The 12,881-nt window shown below is 46.3% G+C and overlaps 1 protein-coding gene and 1 non-coding gene across 2 annotated transcripts in view; one reads left to right on the top strand and one right to left on the bottom strand.

The window, feature by feature from the left end:
• KCNK12 (potassium two pore domain channel subfamily K member 12) overlaps window positions 1–12,881 on the bottom strand; it is a 48,677-nt gene that overhangs the window by 16,358 nt on the left and 19,438 nt on the right. The gene's annotated exons all lie outside the window — the stretch shown is intronic.
• LOC122704213 lies at window positions 8,193–8,299 on the top strand. Its single transcript, XR_006343815.1, has one exon. It is a non-coding gene; the product is annotated as a U6 spliceosomal RNA (small nuclear RNA).

The following is a 12,881-nucleotide window of genomic DNA, read 5'->3' as shown; positions in this document are numbered from 1 at the left end:
TGTCTTATCTCATTCGGTCATCACGATAACCCAGGAAAGAATGTCATCACTGTCTCATTTTATAGATGAGGAAATTGAATCCATGAGAGATAATGTGACATAAATGGCATGTGACTCCCTCGAGTCTGAGCCTGTCTCCTGTCTCTCAACCTCATCTCTCAAGCCTATAATCTTTCAGTTATAACAAGGGAAATAGTTGAGGGCATATCAGTTTATATTTTGAGTACAGTGTTAATATGTGCTCAATCAATGTTTGTCTACTAAAAATTTTACATGACAGTTTTAAAAGAAAAGGCCAGTTTCTCTGGTTGCTGTGATGAGGATGTCTGAAGTGGCACGTCAAAGAGTCCAGTTCAGAGGTATCAAAGGGTGGGGGGTTGTCCAGAGCAGGACAGTAGCCCAAAGGGAACTAAGGAACAGAGGCCAAAGGGAGGAGGAAGACTTGGCAGAAGGCATGGAAAGTAGAGGAGGAAGCAGGAATGAAGGGGTGCTCAGAAACTTCCTAACAGTTCCCCTGGGCTTTGGCAACTATGAGGAAGCTGGCTGTAGGTGTGAGGGGAGGGAGACAACCTCATGAATGCCAAACTGCAAGGGGCTGTCGAGGTGCTGAAGAGGGAAGAAATGAATGAAGGCCTTTGAAGCAGCATATGAGGAAAGCTGGGACACCCACACCTAGGAAGGCCAAGGCCAAGACAGGCACTTCACTTACTTACCTCAGGGAGTGCTATGGACTGAATGTCTGTTTCCACCCACCAAATTTCACAGATTGAAATCCTAACCTCTAATGTGACAGTACTAGGAGGTGGGGCCTTCAAAAGGAGATCAGATGAGGGTGGAGCCCTTATGCATGGGATAAGTGCCCTCATAAGAGGGGCCCCGAGATCCCTCTTTATCTCTCTTTACGCCATGTGAGGACACAGCGAGATGGCGGCCATCTGGAAGCTAGGGATTGGCCCCTCACCAGACACCGAATCTGCCAGCACCTTGATTTTGGACTTGCGAGCCTCCAGAACTGTGAGAAAGAAATACTGTTTAAACTGCTTAGTCGGTGGCATATTTGTTATAGCAGCCCGAACAGACTAAGACAGGGAGGCTGAGTCAATTGCTAAGGTATCCAAGCACAGTGGTTAAAATCCCTGGCCTTGGAGTCAGAGATCTGGGCTGTACTTCGTGATCGGTGCCCACGCAGAGCTCCTGGCCATGTGTCCATGTCCTCATCTATGGAGTGAAGACAGTATTACCTCACAGGACAGCCACAAGGATTCCATGGGGTGGCTCCCGAGGGCAGCGGAGTGCTTGGCACAGAGTGAACACTCAGTAAATATGCTCATTATTAAGGTTACACACCCTGCAGAGGGCAAAGAAGGGGGAAGACTGACCTGGGCAGACCTCTGTCTGGGAGAAAGTACGAATGATGGGCCTAAATTTTCACAACTGCATGTCCGTTGCTGGATCTTGCTTCTAAGGCATTTACTCCCTGTCTTGGTCCCCTTGGGCTTCTATAACACGATTCCACACAGTGGACGGCTTATAAACACAGATACTGATATCCGACAGTTCTGGAGGCTGAACGTCCAAGATCAAGCCACTGGCAGGTTCAGGTCTGGTGAGACCCCTCTTTCTGGTTCACTGACAGCAGAGTTTTGCTGTGTCCTTGCATGGCAGAACGGGCCAGGGAGCTCTCTTGGGCTTCTTTTATAAGAGCACTAATCCTGGTCATAAGGGCCCTGCCCTCATGAGCTGATCAAGTTCCCAAAGTCCCCACCTCCTAATAACAACACCTTGGGGGTTAGGTTTTAACATACAAATGGGGGAGGGGGCACAAACACTCAGACCACAGCAGTCCCTCACGCACGCACTCACCTGGTCACTCACTTCTATAACACCATGAAGGGCCTGCTCTGTGCCAGCCATGAGGGGCTTGCTGTGCCAAAGGGCTCTGTATCTGGCCTGGGGTGTGGGAGGGTACAATTACCCCATGAGGGGCTTGAATGATAGTGCAGAGACCTAACACAGTAAGTCCCCTCTTGTGGGAACTCCAAATGCCATTTCTGTATAAGTCAGGTTATCAGAAAATAGCCACCATGGACCACAGTATCCCACTCCCCACAGAAATGCATTCCCTGTTATTTAATGTTTTGCCTCATGCCTTTGGGAAGGGATGGTGGGAACATCCTTTTGAAGACCATGTCTGTATCTTTTGCAAAACCACAGAAAAAAATATCATTTGCCCACGTCCCTTATTTAAAGACTTGTGAGATTCATTTCTCCTTGAATTCAGGATCTAAAGTGTTGGCTTCCTAGAGGCACTCGTCTACTTGCTCCCTTTTAGTGAACCCTGAGCACAGTTTGCCTCTTGATAGAGCCGGTGCAGTGATCAGTTGCTGTAGGTGTCTAGCATGTGGTACATCTCTCATCAATTCTTAATTATTTTTAGTTCCCTTCCTCCCCACCCACCTGTCCCCTTCTTCCTGTCCACAAGATCTGCTGAGCACCTGCTATAAAGCAAGCACCATGCTAGGACACAGTGCTGCCCTCTTAGAGAGTACAGTTCAGCTTATTCTAGTTTTATCACTCAAATTTGTTCAAGTCCTGTGTGAAATTTTAAGCTGGCTTTTAGTCATATACAATAAGCAACAGCAATTTTCAGAAGTGTCTAAGTCACAGTGAAAAGTGAAAGTGAAAGTTGCTCAGTCGTGTTGGACTATTTGCAATCCCATAGACTAAATAGTCCATGGAATCTCTAGGCCAGAATACTGGAGTGTGTAGCCTTTCCCTTCTCCAGAGGAATCTTCCCAACCCAGGGATTGAGCTCAGGTCTCCCACACTGCAGGTGGATTCTTTACCAGCTGAATCACTAGGGTAACCCCACCAAACACATGGGATCTCTTTCTCTAAGGTGGTCTCTAAAATACAGACCAACTCTCTGTCACACAGGAGGGTCCTAAGATGTTTCAGTCTAAAGGCAGGGGGATGGCCACAGTGACCTCTTGTCTCCCCAAAATTTCATATGTTGAAGGCTCCAGTGTCTCAGAATGTGATTGTGTTTGTTGATAGGGCCTTTAGAAAGGTAAATAAGGTAAAATGAGGTCATATAAGTAGACTCTAATCCAACATGCGGAGGATGAGATGGTTAGACAGCATCACTGACTCAATGGACATGAACTTGAGCAAACACCGGGAGATAGTGGAGGACAGAGAAGCCAGGCACACTGCAGTCCATGGGGTCACAAAGAGTCCGACATGACGTGGGGACCGAACAACAACACTATCCAGTACGACTGGTGTCCTTATGTGAGGCGATTAGGACACAGACACCAAGGGAAGACCATGTGAGGACACAGTGAAAAGGCTGCCATCTCTATGCCAAGGAGAGAGGTCTCAAAAGAAACCAATTCTGCCGATGACCTTGATCTTAGAGCTCCAGCCTAAGAACTGTAATTTTTGCTGTTTAAGCCACCCAGCCTGTGACACTTTGTTTGGGCAGCCTGAGCCAGCTAACAGCCCATTTGCTGGGCTGCAGCAGCCCTGCATTGCTGTACCCTAGCTTGTTCTGTTTTCTGCAGTAGCCAAGGCTGCAGAGAGCTCAGATGCAAAGCTTAGTTTCTGAGCACTGATCAGGAGGCTGTGTTTATATTTATCCTGCTAACTGCAGGGGACTGTTTCTACCCACGGCAATAACCTCCTGGGGGATCTGAGGGCAGCCAAGGAAACAGCTGCCTCCGTCAGGCCCGCTGGGTCCCTCCAGCAGGGCCCACACACTCAGGCCCCACGCTTCTGAGCTGCCTCCTCCCTTCAGGCTGTCTCTGATGCCTGGCTCTCCTAGCCCCTACACCAGGCTCGGGCTCCCAGGCCAGAGCTAGTCTACCTGGCACCCATGTGAATTGTGAGGATGCAGACTGCTTCTCACAACCTCTCCAGAACGTTCCCAGACCAAAGACTGGTGCCTTTGCAAGCAAGTCACGATGCTAATCTCACTTAGAATCTTCTGATCTGCAGTCAGGTGAGTTACCCATTGCACCAGCCTCACTTAGACTCAACACAATACCAGGTACTTAGTAGGTACTCAATGAACAGAATAAGAAGGGTTCGTTTATTTTTTTCTCTTCATAAACTGCAGTGCCTTTGCCACCTGTTCTCCTGAGAGCCCTGAGGGGTGGTCTCTTGGGAGAGGGTCCCAGCAACCCTGGGCTCTTCTGGGGTCCTGCAACCTGCCAGGAGCCTACAGGAGGTTTCTGTTGGACCCCTGGCCACACTGCACAGGTGCTTGTTTTATCTGCAAGAACTGGGACCACTGAGACCCACTGCTGCACTGGGACCCTTGAGATCTTCAGGGGGAGTGTAAGGTGAGAGCACCGAAGTCAGAGGGACGCTGCTGCTGCTGCAGAAAATCTGAGCTTACAGGAAGCCAGGGCACCACAGGGACACGTAAGAAAAGACAGGGAGGAGCTGATGGGTTTTCAGTGCTGGCTATGGAAACACTTTTTCTGGTGGATAAGTACATGGGTCAGTCTACATGACATGTGAATGTGTGCTCTTTAAAGGAATTATTTGAGATGGGAACTTTACTTGAGCAGAGGTGTCCCTGGAATTATGAAAAGAAGATCTGCCAGGGCCTCATCACCACCACAAATAGTCACAACCCCTCCATAAGAGCACAGATGACAACCTCTTTTTTTTTTTTTTTAAGTTCCTATCACTGCACTGTGTCATTTTCGTTACGAGTCTTCTGTGGGGTTTATGGTTTTAGAGGTCATCTTCACAGAATTTATGTACCTTTTCCCCTAAGCATCCATGATTGGGGGACTACTATCCAGTTTTTAGATGCACAATCTGAGGCTCAGAAAGGCCTGGTCTAAGGCAAGTAAGTGGTGGAGGTGGTGTCAGAATTCGGCTCAGTGACCCCATGGTGGGTGGCTCTCCTTGCAGGCTTGTGACTATCTGGGGCTTTCAGAGCAGAAACCTGTAGGAAGCTCAGCTGGCCCACTGGGTACACCTGCCCCTGGCTGGACAGATACCCCACAAGGCAATGGGGTGTATTCCCCCCAGGTGTGTGCCCTGTTGGCTCTTTGGGAGAAAGGATGGTCAGGAGGTTCTGGACACTGCCCCTGGACTGGTCTTCTGGAAGCTGGGCTCAAGTGCGGAATGGCTCATCTTTCCTCTTCCCCTGCTGCTGTGGTTCTGGGAATCAGAAGAAGAATGTTCAACACTTCTTTTCCTAACTGGAGGATAATTGTTTTACAGTGTTGTGTTGATTCCTGCTATACAACAACACAAATCAGCCAGAAGTGCATATATCTCCCCTCCCTCTTGAGCCTCTCTCTCAGCCACCCCCCACCCTACCTCTCTAGGTTGTCACAGAGCACAGGCCGGGTTCCCTGTGTTGTATAGCAACTTCCTGCTAGGTATCTATGTTATACATGGTAATGTATATTTGCAATGCTACCCTCTCAATTTGTCCCTCCCTCTCTTCCCCCCTGATGTGTCCACAAATCCATATTCTACGTCTGTGTCTCTATTTTTATCCTGCGAATAGTTTCATCAGTACTATTTTTCTAGATTCCATATATATGCCTTAATATATGATATTTGTTTTCCTCTTTCAAAGCCTATTTCCCATCCCTCTGCCAAGAAGTGCAGCATCATCCACCAGCTTCAGTTCTCATAGCTCTTGTGCCACTGATGGGAGCAGGGCATAGATTGTTTTCATAAAGGAGCCTCCTGGGAGCAGGCTCCCCCAGATGTGGTGTGGAGTCCCCAGGGTCTGCTCCTGGTGGCAGCAAAAGGCCAAGAAACATTCGTGACACCACCAATTTTACCTCTTTTTTTCAGACTGAGTCCTCTGTCTCAGAGGAGATAGACCTTGACCCTGATGTCGGACACACAGATATGCCTGAACCCCATCTTTGTTGCCTGACCCCTCCTCCTCTCCCTCGACACATACATGGCATCTCGGGGATAACACAGGCCAAAGGAATTCTCATCATATCAGTTCTCAGCTGGTCTCAGCCTGTCCCTCAAGGCCACATAGCTCAGGGAAGCCCCGCATCTCTGTATCAGCTCTCAAAGGCAGGGCTTGATTACGGACAGCAGCACCTAGGAAAGCCTTTGTTTTTCACACCCTACCTCCCCAGGCCCTAGAGATGGCTAGCCCCATTGTTCTCTGTGCTCTTACTAAAACACACCACTCCCGTGTACTTTCCTGTTTGAGTAACTCATAGATTGCAAAAACTATAATTTCCTGGGATCTGTTTTAAATGCCCTTTGCTGGCAGACGTGGGCTCGGCATGAGTTCTCTGTAATTTTCCAGCCTCCTAATGCCACCCCTGTAGCTAACATGTACCATGCACCAAACATAACCCACCTTCTTTCCACCCACCAGACAACCCAATTACTCACTCAGAGAGTCTTCAGCAGTGCCATCCTGAGGGTCCCCGGCTAGGTTGTGGAGGGAGGGGATGTAATCATGCTTCTGACAAACTATAGCTCATCCTCTCCAAGGAATACTATGTGTCCAATAACAGGAATGCTTGAAAAGTTTATTCCTACATTATATGCACACACAACTCAGTTGTGTCTGACTTTTAATGACCCTGTGGATTGTAGCCTGCCAGGCTCCTCTGTCCATGGGATTTCCCAGGCAAGAATACTGGAGTGGGTTGCCATTACCTTCTTCAGGGGATCTTCCTGACCCAGGGATCAAACCTGCCTCTCCTGAATTGGCAGGCTGGTTCTTTACCAACTGAGCCATCAGGGAAGTCACTATATATCAGTATATAAAAAGCAGGACCCCCAATTTTTTTCAGGACCCCAAATCTTTGTCCAGAAAAAAAAAGACTTGTAGTGATTCTATTTTATGGTGAAAATGTGAGGATTTTTTCAAGAGTTCCAATTGGCATATATTATTTTAATGAATTATAGACAACTCACTTTGTCATAATTTTTTAAAGTCAAGGTCCAACAGCATGGTGGGGTAGGAAGTCACACATCTGTGAATAGATAAGGCCGTGAGGGGTCAGGGGTGGGTGGTCAGATGACCACAGGCAGAAGCTAAGAAAGAGGGTCATGAAGCCTGCATTATCAGGGTGGGCTCTGCAGAGGAAGTGGATGTTGCATGGCATGGATTAGGGGGAAGTACAGGGGGATGAATAGGGGAAGGTATTCTGGGCAGAGGTAACATAATGAGGACCTGGAAGTACATGGTATCTGGTCTAGTTTGGCTAGAGCTGAGGGTGCAGCAAGGAGAACCTTAACCCCTCTCGGGGTTGGAGGGACTGGGCCCAGTTTGTAGAGCCTTGAAACTAAAGGAGGTTCCCTGGAGGAAACCAGGGAGGCTGCCACCAGAGAACGGGCCCTTTGGGAGGCTCGGATACCTGTCGATGTCTTTCCCCAATTCAGTCACTTATTAAGTATCCTTTATATCTCTAAATTCCTCATCATTCAAGGAGCACCAACTTTGCCATCCAGGGGGGTAGGGTGGGAGGTGGGTGAAATGGCAGAAGCCGCAGGGCCACCTGGCTTAGAATCTCAGTTCTGTCACTCACTGGCTCTTTGATCTGAGAAAGCCATTGAACTTCTCTTTGCCTTGGTTTCCTCATCTGAAAAGTGAGGGTATGAATGGTACCCACTTCCACAGCAGGTGATGAGGATTGTGTAAGATAAAGTGTGGGAAACACTTAGCATGGGGCTTTGAAATGTTGACCATTTGTACTATTAGAGAACAAAGAACAGAGTTTCTAAAGATAGGGTATAAGGAAGGATAGAGAAGAGAAAGGTGGGAGAATGAGTAAAAAAAAACCCAGACTGAATTTCTCTAAGCTCCTTTTGTTTTCTTTGGGGAAATAATTTGTTCAGGAGGCCAGCCCACATTTTCTGTGTGCTCTTTTGGGGGGAGGAATCCACTTGACAGGAAGAGAAAGGGATAACTATGGACCAGACCAGATAGGGAAAAGCTATAAAGGTAGCAGCACTTGAGGGTTCCAGGAACAGCCCCTCCCCTCATTCAAAAACCTCCAATGGCTTCCCAGGGCCTAGAACCATGGGGCCCAGTCACCCGGCTTGGACACCTATGACTGCAGTTATTGCAAAGGCAGCTTAGCTGTCATAAGTTTCTCCTACATTTGTGCTATTGGTTTCCAAATATATTAAATGATTTTATGATGGTGAAAAGATGCATTTAAAACTGGTATTGAGTGCTCGCTTCGGCAGCACATATACTAAAATTGGAACGATACAGAGAAGATTAGCATGGCCCCTGCGCAAGGATGACACGCAAATTCGTGAAGTGTTCCATATTTTTGTACGTTTCCCCAATAAAGTCTTTTAGAAGCCAAAAAAAAAAAAAAAAAAACTGGTATTGAATTAGTTCAGAGGACTTTGTGTGTCAGCATGTATTTTCCCTATTGAAAGTGTAGTCACTCAATTGTGTCCGACTCTTTGTGACCCCATGTACTGTAGCCCGCCAGGCTACTCTGTCCATGGAATCTTGCAGGCAAGAATACTGGAGTGGGTTGCCATTTCCTTTTCCAGGGGATCTTCCCAACCCAGGGATTGAATCTGGGTCTCCTGCCTTGCAGGCAGATTCCTTACCATCCGAACCACTAGGGAAGCCCATTTTCCCTATTAATGAATAGATATTGGAAGTGTATGTGACTTCTGTCAGACGGGTTCTGTAAAAATATCTCTAGCTTTTAAAGTGGTCCTCACACTTAAAAAGCATGGCAGACTTCTGATTTAAAATGATCATCTCATCACCTGATCTTATCTACTTTCCCTCCTAAGAATCTCTTAAAACAAAGGTAAAGGGATATAAAGGCTCAAACTCTGAGAAGGGGCAGAGAGATTTCCTGTGGATGAGGAATTTCAACAGACTTCAGAAAGGTGACCAGCAGGAGAGAGGGGTGACTGGCGAAGGCAGGTGCTGCTCAGAGAGGACGACAGCCAAGGAGGGGAGGAAGATGAACCGTCCCATAGAGCCCTGGGGAGACGTGGGTCTGGGCAACACCACACAGATAACACTGGCTGCTCACCCGCTGACCTAAAGAGACGCCTGAGTCCACATGCCCCACCTGTGCCCGCTGAGCTACCGGCCAGAGTTGATTCTAATTCCTAAATGTGAGTGCGCAGCCACAGTTCGGACATCTGAGATAAGCCTGGGACCTCTCCCTCTAGCTCAGTCCCACCTTTATCTTCTAGACCACTAAGGCTTTGTCTTCAGATCACTTCTCTTCTGGGTATCAACGAGCACACTGTAGGACCGTGGCTGTATGTTGAAATTACCTGAGGAATTTAACAAAATATGAATTTCTAAGTCCCACCCCTGGGGAGGATGATGCAGTTGGATTGGCTGTGGAGGGTGGGGTGGGGGGAGGGGTATCAAGACTTTCAAAAATTCCCGAGGTAATTTTTTTAAATGTGTTTCTTTTGTCTGCACTGGGCCTTTGTTGCTGCACTCAGACTTCCTCTAGTTGTTAGGGGTAGGGGTTACCACCCCCTGCGAGTAGGGGTTCCTCTCTGTTGCAGGGTGCAGGCTTCTCATTGTGGTGGCTTCCCTTGTTGCGGAGTATGGGCTCTAGGAGCACATGGGCTCAGCAGTTGTGGCCTATGGGCTGAGTTGCTCCATGGCGTGTGGAATCTTCTCAGACCAGGGATTGAACCCGTGTCCCAGATGGATTCTTATCCATCGTACCACCAGGGAAGTCCTCCCCAGATCATTTTAATATGCAGTCAGGGTTGAGAACACTGCCCGTGTTGATATTTGGTAGGGCTTTAAATAATACTATAGAAGAGTGGTTCTCATCCCTGCCTGTACACTGGAATCATCGGGTGAACTTCTAAAAGTACCAATTCCCAGGCCTGATCCCCAGTGATTCTGATTGAATTGGCCTAAGGTCAGGTCTGAATATTGATTTTTTTTTTAAGTTTCTTAAGTGATTTAAAAAAATGTTTATTTATTTGGCCATGCCAGGTCTTAATTGTGGCATGTGGGATCTTTGTGGCATGCAGGATCTTTAGTTGCAAAATGCAAACTCTTTGTTGCAGCATGTAGGATCTAGTTCCCTGACCAGGGATGGAACCTGAGGCCTTCTGTAATTGGGAGCCTGGAGTCTTAGCCACTGGACAACCAGGGAAGCCCCTTAAGTGATGTTAATATTGCTGCAGACAGGGTTAAGAACCAGTGGTCCATAGACTCACAAGTTCTAAATCTGCATCTTGGTTCCAACTGCCTGACTGACATCCAGTTTGAAGTCAAGAGACATCTCAAAATAAATATTTTGAGAACTGAGCTCTTTATTTTCTCTCCCAGCCATCCTCTCCTTCGTTCTATTAAATCTTTCCTTATCTCAGTAAATGACAAGTCCATCCTTCCAGTTGTTCAGTTCAAAAATCTTAGAGTCCTTTCTGATTCTTTCCTTTATCTCATACTCTATATCTGATCCATGAGCAAATCTACCTTCAAAATAGATCCAGAATCTAACCACTGACTTTTGCTTCAGGCCATGAGGGAATAACTGGATCCATATTTCTTTCCCAACATAAACCACTAAGAAACTGGACAAAATTTATGAAGTAATTATTTTCAGGCCCTGGAAGACAGGTAAGTACAAGATTATGGTCCCTGAGAGAGGGAAACAAACAGGGTGAAACCTTTGATTGCCCTGGTTTTCTGCCTGGATGCAGTTTGCAGATAGCAGTAGAAGGAATAGGGATCCAGAACCTAGCGGTCTCAGTGAAGGACAAAGCAGCTTCAAAAAAATGGCAGACTTAAAAAAAAAAAAGGCAGACTTACAGGGTAGCAGACCAGAGAGGAAGAACTACCAAGAGAAGGCGCTTCAGAAATCTGTGGGGTTCCCCTGAGTCTTTGGCTGAATAACAGTCGGTGCAGGTATAGGGTGAAGCTCCTCAAGACCAAGATGGGGCGGGGGTGGTGGTGAACAACTTCCAGGAAAGAACAGTTGCCAGAGAGCTGTAAGCCAAATAATTCCCAGAGCTCTCATAGAGCCAGGAATCACCTGAGTTCCCATCAGTTAGGGTGAAGAGGTTTCAAAAAACACACGAGGAATTCCATAGAGCCCTAGAAAGAGTATGCCCTAACACTGTGGCTAAATTAGTCCCAGAGAAAAGGCTCTTTTAGACCTCACTTTTAAAAGCTTAAAAACAAGCTGAGAAAAGATCAAACTTACCCATAAGCAGCTTAACTGTCTGCCATAACAGAGTCTACCCCTGTTAAAAGGAGGACAGCATAATCAACCATCAAAAACGTAAAGCTCACAATATTCTGGTCTCTAATAAAAAAGGATCAGAAAAAAAATAAAAAAATAAAAAAGGATCAGACATACAAAGAAGAAGGAACATGTAATCCACAAAGAGAAAAACCTGTTAACATAAACAGACCCAAGAGTGGCAGAGATTAGGGAATGAGCAAAGACATTTAAACAGCCATTATTAACATATTGAATATGCTCAAAATTTGAAGGAAAAGATGAACTTAATGAGGAGAGAAATGGGAAAAAAAATGGAAAAGAACTAAGCAGAATTTCTAGAGATAAAGAATATAATATTTGAAAGAAAATTTCCACTGGATAGAATTAATACTGGGTTAGACACTGCAGAAAAAAAGACTTAACTTGGACATAGCAATAAAAACTATCCAAAATGAAGCAGTGAGAAGAAAAAAGAAAGACTGAAAAAAAAACAAAAAAGAAAGCAAGAGCCTCAGTTACCTGTGAAACCATATCAGGTAGTCTAATATATGTGTAATTGGAGTCCAAAAAAGAGATAATGGGAGTAAAAAAAGACTATTTGACAAATTTTGGTCAAAAAATTTTCAAAGTTAACAAGACTTATAAACACACAGATCCAAGAAGTTTAATAAGCCAACAGTAGGATAAACACATACAGAAAACTATGCTTAGGCACATCAAAATCAAATTGCCAAGGGAATTTTCTGACAGTCCAGTTGATAGGACTCCATACTTCCACTGCAGGGGCCATGGGTTTGGAGAATCCTTGGCCGGGGAATTAACATTGCACAAGCTGTGTGGCCAAATAAGTAAGTGAACAATTTTAAAAAGTCAAATTGCTGAAAATCAAGAATGAAGAGAAAATCTTAAAAACAGCCAGAGGGGAAAAGGGCACATTACATAAACATAAACAAAGAGAAAAATCACAGACTTCTTGTCAGAAACTATGCAAGTGAAGAAACAACCTTCTAAATGCTGAAATTAAAAAAACAAAAAACAAAACAGCCCTTCAACCTAGATTTCTATGTTGTTGCTGTTGTTCAGTCGCTCAGTCGTGTCTGCAGAGAAGGTGATGGCACCCCACTCCAGTACTCTTGTCTGGAAAATCCCATGGATGGAGCAGCCTGGTGGGCTGCAGTCCATGGGGTCGCTAAGAGTCAGACACGACTGAGCGACTTCACTTTCACTTTTCACCTTCATGCATTGGAGAAGGAAATGGCAACCCACTCCAGTGTTCTTGCCTGGAGAATCCCAGGGACAGGGGAGCCTGGTGGGCTACTATCTATGGGGTTGCACAGAGTTGGACACGACTGAAGTGACTTAGCAGCAGCAGCAGTTGTGTCTGACTCTTTGCAACCCCATGAACTGCAGCACACCAGGCTTCCCTGTCCATCACCAACTCCTGGAGTTTGCTCAAACTCATGTCCATCGAGTCGGTGATGCCATCCAGCCATCTCATCCTCTGTCGTCCCCTTCTCCTCCCGCCTTCGATCTTTCCCAGCATCAGGGTCTTTTCAAATGAGTCAGTTCTTCACATTAGGTGGCCAAAGTATTGGAGTTTCAGCATCAGTCCTTCCAATGAATATTCAGGACTGATTTCCTTTAGGATGAACTTGTTGGGTCTCCTTGCAGTCCAAG

This window comes from Cervus elaphus, chromosome 11 (genome assembly GCF_910594005.1).
Source record: "Cervus elaphus chromosome 11, mCerEla1.1, whole genome shotgun sequence".
In the NCBI taxonomy this organism is placed as follows: domain Eukaryota; kingdom Metazoa; phylum Chordata; class Mammalia; order Artiodactyla; family Cervidae; genus Cervus; species Cervus elaphus.
The sequence above is the reverse complement of the archived record's forward strand: the minus strand, read 5'-3'. Positions and strand labels throughout refer to the sequence as shown.